Here is an 11966-nt window from a genome sequence, read left to right on the forward strand (position 1 = left end):
GTGCACTTGCCTGGAGCACCACAAGAGAGCAAATGAATAACACCAGCAAAAGTATTCTTGCAAAAGTACTGTCATATAGTACTACAGGCATGTGCATGTCCCTGAGCTTATGCAAACCAACAAGGTAACAGCGCTCAACTGGACCCCACTTGAAAATTGAAAACAGTACCTGTCTTCCTGTGTTGCGGTATGCTGTAGACAGTGGAAGTAGTTGATAGGAGGAGACCTGCAGCTGAGAGCGCTCAGTACCCGGTCTGTGAGTCGGGTCAAAATTAGTTACAGATCCAAAAGAGGCAGAGCGCAAAAAAAAACGCAAGAGGACTCCTTAATAGATAAAATATATCCAGCTTTATTCAAACTTATACACGGAGTAAAATATAACAGCTTCCAGGGCTGTGTTAAGCACAGGTGATAAAAACAAACACAATGTCTGCTGATCAGGACCTCACGCAGACATGTTTTGTGTGGTTGTGCACTTGATCACTGCATGTGTGTGGTCCTGATCAATAGTAGCTTTATAGCTTGGTTTCTTAAAGTAACAGCATACAATATTTTGTGACATTGTGTCAAACTTTTAATAATCTAAACCTAAGTTTTCTTGAAGTGTATGGAGGAAAATAATATATATTCAAATGTGTTTTGGCCCTAATTCCATTAAATGTATATTACTGCACATAAATTCAATTATATGTATTTAAATCACATTTATATTATTTGGTAATTGATTGATACCCTTTATATCATTTGGCTTCCTTTTTTTTTCTTTTTTGTAAAGCATTTAACTGCATAATGTGTTAGATGAAATTTAAAGATAGATAGTTTCTAGCCTGCTAATTATTTTATTTTAATTTACAAATAGATCCAGATCTCTCCTCATATTGAGGCCTAAAGGATTACTTGTCTGCAACTTAAAAATCAAAATGGCTGCATTCTCATTTCTTTGTTGAAGAACATACCTAGGTAGGTAGTGTGCACTTGCCTGGAGCACCACAAGAGAGCAAATGAATAACACCAGCAAAAGTATTCTTGCAAAAGTACTGTCATATAGTACTTCAGGCATGTGCATGTCCCTGAGCTTACCTACCTGTTCTTCAACAAAAGCTACCAAGATATTGACATAAATTTGATTATAGACGTAAATTTATTTTTTTATTGTATCTTGACCTGTATCTACAACATGATGATAACAATAATATCATTACCTCCAATTATAGCAAACCCCTTTCCAGAAACACCATATTGAGAGCTGACTCTTGCCATGCACCGCATATAAGGAAGGGAATACCTGAAGGCCAATTTCTTTGCTTGAGCAGGAATTGTTCCACACTAAAATCATATAAGCAAGAGGCCAAGATACTATCCAACAAACTGATAGCCAAAGGCTATAATAAATCTGCACCTAACAACATCAATACACAGGTAGCAAAAATGGACAGACATACTTTACTAAACAAAACTGTAAACAATTCCAACATTAACAAAAATAAGAAATCAAACAAAGACAAACACAAAATTATGACATACATGAATACAGACTTATTGGACATGGACAAAATATACTTTACAACCAAATATAGTATACAATTTTACAACATCTATCGTATAATAAGAAAGTACCTACCAGTCCTTAACAGAGACCCTACACTGAAATTTATATTGCATACCAAAGTAAAGTATGTAGCTAAAAAAAGCAACTAACATCGGAGATGAAGTAAAGAAAAAGTTAAACAGAAAGGAACCTAGACAAGTGAACTGGTTTACCCCAACCACTGGCTTTTTTAAGTGTGGAAATGTTCCATGCAAAAGCTGTGCTTACACAAACAAAAGCAAAGTATTCACCTCAACACAAACGGGAAAAGAACTCAACATAACAAGTAGAATAGATTGCATATCCACATTTGTGATCTACTTAGTAACTTGCAAACAATGTCACCTTCAATATGTGGGCATAACCACACACCCATTGAAAGATAGGATCAGGGAGCACCTTATTTCCATAGAAGAGGAAATACCCAAAACACCAATAGCAAAACATTTCCACACACATCAAGCTTGTATCTCCAACTTTTCATTCAAAGGCATAGAACACATATAAAAAGACCCTCTAGGAGGGGATAGACTGAAAAATATACTAAAAAAAAGAGGTCTACTTCACGCTAGCAACTAGAACACATCTAGGCATAAATAGGAGATATGATGTAATCCTGTTTGTGGAGTAAGAACTTCTCACAACTACTGACCATTATTCAACTACTAATTTCACTCTACCATCCATTCAGCCATACCAAATGAAGTTCTGACCTTATTTTATCCTACAGGTTGCAACATAACCCCTCCATTTGAAATACCTACCAACTTAATTAGATCAAACCTATATATATATATCTACCCACCCACTAAATATTTGTACCTAAGATATAAAAGAAAAAAATTTGATCTCAATATGAATAATGCCCTAGTCCTGTGGCCTCCAATTATATATTCTAACATAAGTGAGGCATAATCACTTAGATATAGGACCTGGGCATTTAACGGGATCACACACAGGCCCCAAGTTATCAAGGTCTGTCGGACCTGATCCGACAGTGCGGATCAGGTCCGACAGACCTCGCTGAATACGGCGAGCAATATGCTTGCCGTGTTCAGCATTGCACCAGCAGCTCACAAGAGCTGCTGGTGCAACGCCACCCCCTGCAGACTCGCGGCCAATAGGCCGCCAGCAGGGGGGTGTCAATCAACCCGATCATACTCGATCGGGTTGATTTCCGGCGATGTCTGTCCGCCTGCTCAGAGCAGGCGGACAGGTTATGGAGCAGCGGTCTTTGTGACCACTGCTTCATAACTGCTGTTTCTGGCGAGCCTGCAGGCTCGCCAGAAACACGGGGCATCGAGCTCCATTCGGAGCTTGATAAATATGCCCCTAAGTGTTAACCGTTATTTTTTAATGTAAACTTGTATATCCTTTTAATCCCAATATTGCTTTAATTATCTGTTTTTCTTTTCTCCCATTCTTGTATTACACATTTTCTTAAATAACCTCTGTTACTTAAAATATACATTCTTATAATAATAAGCACTGGTTTTCTACAGATTGCCAAAAACTAGCAGTGTAAATTAACTTTTTTTGAGTAAAAAAGAATATTGTCTAGCAATACATAGTTTGTAACAACAATATGTATATTGTTATATGTTTAGAAAAATGAAATTTATATTATGGGCTAGATTTATCAAAGCTGAGGCGTACAGGGGCACGTATACGCGCCCCTGTACGACTCAGCTCGCCTGTGGCAGGGCAAAATTACCTGCAGGTAATCACTATTGCACACAAGTGCAATTTTGTGCTTGCGTGCAATCCTGCCCACGCAAGCCAATCACGTGCGGGCAGGAGCTGTCAATCTCCTCGGTCGGACTCGACCGCGGAGATTGAATTTCGCCACCTTAGAGGTGGCGAAGAGGTTAAGGAAGTGACGGTCTGGTGACCGCTGCTTGATAAATTACGGCGAGCAAGTTCTTGTGAGAACTTGCAGCCGTAGGGCTTTGGTAAATCGGGCCCTAAGTCATCTAGTTAGATATCATAGCACCTTGTTACACACCATTTGAGCCTATCTCCTTCCCAAATAGGAGAACACCGACCTCCTATTGGCCAACACACAGTACTTAGGCTCACCTGGAGTATTAGGTAACTATCTCTGATGAAGCACATGTACGCATGCGTGAAACGCGTCAGTTAGGAGCCTTGTCTACCTGTTTTCTCCTACCTGAATAAACCAACGTTTGCACTGGCATCCTGGCTCCGATATCCTTCTTTCTTCATAGTCTAGATTTATTTAGATTTGTTACATTTTGTATTTTATCACAAATCCTTTTCATTGTATACCCCTATCACTGTACCCAGCGCTACAGAATTTGGCGGCGCTATACAAATAAATGATAATAATAATATGAAACTCAATTTAAAAAATGTTTCCAATTTACTTTTGTTAATCAAGTTTGCTGCATTCTCATGAATTAAGTAAATTTGATTATAGAAGTAAATTGATTTTTTTATTGTACGCTCTATCTGAATTTAAATAAAATTTATATTGTGTTTTTCAGATAACTTGGCTATTCTGCATACTTCAACTGTCTATTATGCAAAATATAATTTATTAACTATTTTAAAAGCTTAATTTTATTGTAACATATGTGTTGCATATTATAATTTATATCTGTTGAACATTTTTGACTCTTTTGCACACATTTTTTCAGTTCATAGTTTGATTTTCTTGATCGTACAGTTTTGTGGTGAATAGATCCCAAATAGTGTGTCACACTGTCTTACATTGTTAGTGGATAGTTCTGCATGTACCTACACTATATGGCCAAAAGCAGACACCCCTATTAATTATTCATTTCAGGTGTGTCAGCAACACCCATTGCTACCAGGTGCATACAATTCAGCACATAACTATGAAATCTCTATAGACAACCATTGTCAGTACAATGGGTCGTACTGAAGAGTTCAGTGAGTTTAAATGTGGCACTGTCATAGGATGACACGTTTGCCACAAGTCCATTCAGGAAACTAAGTGCTAATACTGTGAAGTGGAAGCATCCATGAGCTAATACAGCACAGCCACAAAACAACTTTATCATTGATCCGGAGAATGAGTGTACAGCGAGCTGAGGGGCTGTGAGACCTCAGTCTGCTTCCAACAGCACAATTGGGTGCTGCAACTATTGTGAATACCCTGTGATTTGGGAATTTGGGCTTTACAGTACCAATATACACAAGGAATTGCCTCTCTTTTTGTATTCTAGATATTGCTTTGAATACTGTGAAGTGAAAGCGTCCATGAACTAATACAGCACAGCCGCAAAGTAGCAGTACACACAGACTCACAGAGGGGGGCTGATGAGTGCTGAAACACATAAATACCTATTATCTGTTGCATCACTCACTACAGAGTTCCAAACAGCCACTGGGAGCAACATCTGCATTGGGAGCTTCATGAAATGGGTTTCCATTGCCAAACAACTGTACACAAACTTCACATCAGCATGTGTAATGCCAAGTGTTGGCTAGAGAGGTGTACAGCATGCCACCACTTGACTCTGAAGCAATGGAAACATGTTCTCTTCAGTGATTAATCATGCTTCACTATCTCGCAGTCTAATGGAGGAATCTGGGGGTTGCGGATGCCAAGAGAATGCTACCTACCAGAATGCATAGTGCCTACTATAAAGTTTGATGGAGGAGGGATAATGGTCCGATGCTGTTTTTCAGCATTTGAACCCTTAGTTTCAGCGAAGGGTCATCTTAATGCTACAGGATACAAAGACATTTGGGTGCTTCGAGCTTTGTGGCAACAGTTTGGGGAAGGCCCTTTCCTGTACCAGCACAAAGCAAGATCCAAGAAGACGTGCTTTGATGAATTTGGAACTCGAGTGACCTGCACAGAGCCCTGGGCTCAACCCCATTAAATACCTTTGGGATGAACTGAAACACAGATTGTGGGCCAGACCTTCTTATCCAACTTCATAATTCCCACAGACACACCCCAAAATCTTGTGGAAGACCTTCCCAGAAGAATTATTTTTTTCTAGCTGCAAAGGGGTCAACTCCATATTAATGCCCTTGGTTTTTTGAATGGGATATACAGCAAGCTCATATTGGTGTGAATGTCAGGTGTTCACATACTTTTGGCCATATAATATTTTGTTCTATGCTGCTTTCAGTTTCTTGTGTTTATTTTTTTTCTTATCCAGACTTAAATAAGTAAATAATGCAATATTATATAAGAGAGACAGATATTGCATTAGTCACAATAAATTCATCCATTATTTAAACAGCAACAAACACTGCATCCATTGAATAGACACTTTGGTTCCAGTCTCTGTCCAGCACACACACCCTGCTCCATGTGGATCCAAGCAGTCACATGTGACTTGGTCAGCCAATGCTGATGCACGTTTCACCCCCACGTCATCTGGCAAAGACAGGGCTGTATTACTCCATACAAGCTGCTGAATTTTATCCAGAATTTCAAACTCCGCCCTCTGGATAAGGTGAATTATGTTCTACAGGCTATAGGCAATTACCATTACACAAAATACCAAATTATACAAGAAAGAAAGGACCAACGCTGTATGCAATGTTACATTTATACAGAATAAACAATAATCCTCACAATGTTTATCACAGTGAAGGCAATTAATATTATACCCTAACTACCCACTGACATTTTCACAATTCTTTTAGTATATTACTGTGATCTTTGTCAGACCCTAATACACCTTACTCTATGGGAGGGGAAAGAATAGTCCACACGTTAAATTATATAATCTCTATATTGTAGCAATAGGAATACAAGGAGTGCAGAATTATTAGGCAAGTTGTATTTTTGAGGATTAATTTTATTATTGAACAACAACCATGTTCTCAATGAACCCAAAAAACTCATTAATATCAAAGCTGAATAGTTTTGGAAGTAGTTTTTAGTTTGTTTTTAGTTATAGCTATTTTAGGGGGATATCTGTGTGTGCAGGTGACTATTACTGTGCATAATTATTAGGCAACTTAACAAAAAACAAATATATACCCATTTCAATTATTTATTTTTAACAGTGAAACCAATATAACATATCAACATTCACAAATATACATTTCTGACATTCAAAAACAAAAACAAATCAGTGACCAATATAGCCACCTTTCTTTGCAAGGACACTCAAAAGCCTGCCATCCATGGGTTCTGTCAGTGTTTTGATCTGTTCACCATCAACATTGCGTGCAGCAGCAACCACAGCCTCCCAGACACTGTTCAGAGAGGTGTACTGTTTTCCCTCCTTGTAAATCTCACATTTGATGATGGACCACAGGTTCTCAATGGGGTTCAGATCAGGTGAACAAGGAGGCCATGTCATTAGATTTTCTTCTTTTATACCCTTTCTTGCCAGCCACGCTGTGGAGTACTTGGACGCGTGTGATGGAGCATTGTCCTGTATGAAAATCATGTTTTTCTTGAAGGATGCAGACTTCTTCCTGTACCACTGCTTGAAGAAGGTGTCTTCCAGAAACTGGCAGTAGGACTGGGAGTTGAGCTTGACTCCATCCTCAACCCGAAAAGGCCCCACAAGCTCATCTTTGATGATACCAGCCCAAACCAGTACTCCACCTCCACCTTGCTGGCGTCTGAGTCGGACTGGAGCTCTCTGCCCTTTACCAATCCAGCCACGGGCCCATCCATCTGGCCCATCAAGACTCACTCTCATTTCATCAGTCCATAAAACCTTAGAAAAATCAGTCTTGAGATATTTCTTGGCCCAGTCTTGACGTTTCAGCTTGTGTGTCTTGTTCAGTGGTGGTCGTCTTTCAGTCTTTCTTACCTTGGCCATGTCTCTGAGTATTGCACACCTTGTGCTTTTTGGCACTCCAGTGATGTTGCAGCTCTGAAATATGGCCAAACTGGTGGCAAGTGGCATCTTGGCAGCTGCACGCTTGACTTTTCTCAGTTCATGGGCAGTTATTTTGCTCCTTGGTTTTTCCACACGCTTCTTGCGACCCTGTTGACTATTTTGAATGAAACGCTTGATTGTTCGATGATCACGCTTCAGAAGCTTTGCAATTTTAAGAGTGCTGCATCCCTCTGCAAGATATCTCACTATTTTTGACTTTTCTGAGCCTGTCAAGTCCTTCTTTTGACCCATTTTGCCAAAGGAAAGGAAGTTGCCTAATAATTATGCTCACCTGATATAGGGTGTTGATGTCATTAGACCACACCCCTTCTCATTACAGAGATGCACATCACCTAATATGCTTAATTGGTAGTAGGCTTTCAAGCCTATACAGCTTGGAGTAAGACAACATGCATAAAGAGGATGATGTGGTCAAAATACTCATTTGCCTAATAATTCTGCACTCCCTGTAGACCAAAAAGAGAGGGGTAACTTCTAATTAATCTTCTTATGAATGCAGAAGGCATGCTATATAAATATTTTCATTAAGGCCATTTGGGGAGAGGGTGGACAATCCATAGATCCACCGGCATGCCTTCTGAATCAAGTTCTTTTCCTGGTCCGCCCCTCTACTATGCAATATCCCCCTATCAATACCTACAAATTTTAATGTGTCCGGATCGCTGGAGTGGTCTATACTTAATGTTGTTGCTGTGCTTTGTAATTCTATCCTTGAATGCCTTTTTAGTTTTCCAAACATAAAAGCTGGGGCATGAGCAGGAAAGTAGAGAGATTACACCCTCTGTGTTACAATTTAAAAAATGCCTTATTTTATATTTTTTACCATCATTAGCTGAAAATTCCTTAGTTCTAACCATAAATTTGCAGGCCACACGTTTAACACACAAAAAATAGCTTACAGTCCTAAGATCCAAGAGCCAATTTCTAGTAGGTGGTCTAACATATCAAGTACATACTAGCTTATCACGCAGATTGGGGACTCTCTTAGTTGTTAAGAGGGGAGTACTGCCGACTACCTCGGCCACATACTCATCATTTAGAAGTATATCATAGTGTTTACTTAGAATATTTCTCAATGAGTTCCAATAACAGCTAAACTTAGTTACAAAACAGGTGGGCAAAGAAAAATTTTGTTTTTTGTGGAACAGCAAATCATCTCTGTTCATGTGTCTGGCCTTACTTCTTGCTCTCTCAATACATTTCTTGGAGTATCTTCTAGATAGAAATCTGTGCTGCATATCCTCTGCATGTTTCTCATATCTAGACCTAGAAGAACAGTTTCTATGCAAATACAGAAATTGTCGTGTAGGGATACCTCTTTTTAAATGTGTGGGGGGGTTGATGGTGGCTAGATGCTAGCAACAAACTGTTAATTGCTGTTTCTTTGCGATAATTCTCTGTCATGAACATAACCTTTTTGATTTTGACATCCAAGAAGTAAATTTCATTTTTGTGATATTGCAATGTTAGCAAAATATTATATGAATTCTGATTCAATTCTGCCACAAATTATTCCAAAAGTCCCACCAAACCTTCCCATATCAAAAAGACATCATCCACATATCTCAACCAAAGATGTTTGTACTGTTGAAAATATCTATTTTGATATATATGATCCATCTCCCACACTCCCAAATGAAGGCAAGTGTATGTTGGGCACAAGTGGTGCCCAATTATGTGCCTCTCAGTTGCCTATATATTGTTCCATCAAATGCAAATATATTGTTATTTAGGACAATTTGAAGCAGATTTATCACAAAGTCTGTATGTTGTTTGAACGCAGTACCGCTACTATTAAAAAAAAAAATTCCTACACGTTTCTACTCCAATATTATGTGGAACAGAAGAGTAGAGCCCCTCAACATCCAAGGGGACCAACAGAGCATCCTCTGATATCGTCAAGTCATCAATTTTACGCAAAAAACCCCCCAGTAATGTCTAGTATGTATGATTGCATAGTGTTCAAAAATGGTCTGAAAAAATGATCTATATAATTTCCTAAATTCTCCATCAGGCTACCTATCACTGCTATAATGGGGTGGCCTGGTGATTTAGGTAAGCTCTTATGTATCTTAAGGATACAGTAAATCAAGGGCATTAAAGGAAATTCTGGATACAAGTACTTTATTTCAGTATACGTAATGGTGCCCTCAATTTTAACATCATTAAGAATTTAAATAACTCAGACTGAAGTAATGGTAGGGGGCTAGATAAAATCCGCTGGTACTGGGTTTTATCCAAAAGTTGCCATCTTACCTCTAAAACATAGAGGTTTTCATCCCAAAGTACCAGATTTTCCCCTTATCAGCCTTTATAACCACATTCTGGGCATGCATACATTCATTAAGAGCCCTTTCTGCTTTATTGAGATTATCATTAACTATACCTGTAATGGTTAAGTTCTGTATATCTTTTTCAACTGACTTAACAAATGATTTATTAGTGAAGACAAAGAGATTTGAGGCATAAACTTTGATCTACTTCTAAAGTGGGAGGTAACCTTAACCTGGGCCTCATTTACTACCTCTCTCAAATTCAAAAATATCTTCAGCAAGGGCCAAATCTTCCTCCCTAGAAAGGTTGATATCCTCTATCACATTTCTGCCCATACCCCTGAACATCTGTGATAACAATAAGTAAATAAAATAGTCTCCTTTCTGTCAGCCTAAAGGGTTTTTTAAATGTGTACTATTTTTTTTTTCCTTTTGCTATGTGTTTCACTCCTTTAAAAGGGACAGTAAACACTTTGTATTAGATATTTCTGTTGTGTTGTTATAGAATAACACATCAGCCAAGTCTTAACTTTTTAAAACAAATTAACATCTTTTTTTTTTACAGTTATTTTTCAATATCCAAACTCCACCCACCATTTGCCTTATTTGGAGGAGTCAATCTGGGCTTTAGTCCACACACAATAAGTCTAGTCCCATTTAAAAAGTTAGTATAAAAGGAATTGTTTTGCAGCGGTTATTTGATAAAGCAAATTAGGAACATATATGTATCAGAGTTAGCCTTGATAAGTCAGCAGGGTGCATTTCAAGGTCTGAGAATTAAAAAACATAATTTATGCTTACCTGATAAATTTATTTCTCTTGTAGTGTATCCAGTCCATGGATCATCCATTACTTATGGGATATTCTCCTTCCCAACAGGAAGTTGCAAGAGGATCACCCACAGCAGAGCTGCTATATAGCTCCTCCCCTCACTGCCATATCCAGTCATTCGACCGAAACAAGACGAGAAAGGAGAAACCATAGGGTGCAGTGGTGACTGTAGTTTAATTAAAATTTAGACCTGCCTTAAAAGGACAGGGCGGGCCGTGGACTGGATACACTACAAGAGAAATAAATTTATCAGGTAAGCATAAATTATGTTTTCTCTTGTTAAGTGTATCCAGTCCACGGATCATCCATTACTTATGGGATACCAATGCCAAAGCTAAAGTACACGGATGATGGGAGGAACAAGGCAGGATTAAACAGAAGGAACCACTGCCTGAAGAACCTTTCTCCCAAAAACAGCCTCCGAAGAAGCAAAAGTATCAAATTTGTAAAATTTTGAAAAGGTGTGAAGCGAAGACCAAGTCGCAGCCTTGCAAATCTGTTCAACAGAGGCCTCATTTTTAAAGGCCCAGGTGGAAGCCACAGCTCTAGTAGAATGAGCTGTAATTCTTTCAGGGGGCTGCTGTCCAGCAGTCTCATAGGCTAAGCGAATTATGCTCCGAAGCCAAAAGGAAAGAGAGGTTGCCAAAGCTTTTTGACCTCTCCTCTGTCCAGAGTAAACGACAAACAGGGAAGATGTTTGGCGAAAATCTTTAGTAGCTTGTAAGTAAAACTTCAAGGCACGGACTACTTCCAGATTATGTAAGAGACGTTCCTTCTTCGAAGAAGGATTAGGACACAATGATGGAACAACAATCTCTTGATTGATATTCTTGTTAGAAACCACCTTAGGTAAAAACCCAGGTTTGGTACGCAGAACTACCTTATCTGCATGAAAATCAGATAAGGAGAATAACATTGTAAGGCAGATAGCTCAGAGACTCTTCGAGCCGAGGAAATAGCCATCAAAAACAGAATTTTCCAAGATAAAAGTTTAATATCAATGGAATGAAGGGGTTCAAACGGAACTCCTTGAAGAACTTTAAGAACCAAGTTTAAGCTCCACGGGGGAGCAACAGTTTTAAACACAGGCTTAATTCTAACCAAAGCCTGACAAAAAGCCTGGACGTCTGGAACCTCTGCCAGACGCTTGTGCAAAAGAATAGACAGAGCAGAAATCTGTCCTTTTAAAGAACTAGCTGATAATCCTTTGTCCAAACCCTCTTGGAGAAAGGACAATATCCTAGGAATCCTAACCTTACTCCATGAGTAATTCTTGGATTCACACCAATAAAGATATTTACGCCATATCTTATGGTAGATTTTCCTGGTGATAGGCTTTCGTGTCTGTATTAAGGTATCAATGACTGACTCGGAGAAGCCACGTCTTGATAGGATCAAGCGTTC

The sequence above is a fragment of the Bombina bombina genome, chromosome 1, assembly GCF_027579735.1.
Source record: "Bombina bombina isolate aBomBom1 chromosome 1, aBomBom1.pri, whole genome shotgun sequence".
NCBI classification, from domain to species: Eukaryota; Metazoa; Chordata; class Amphibia; order Anura; family Bombinatoridae; genus Bombina; species Bombina bombina.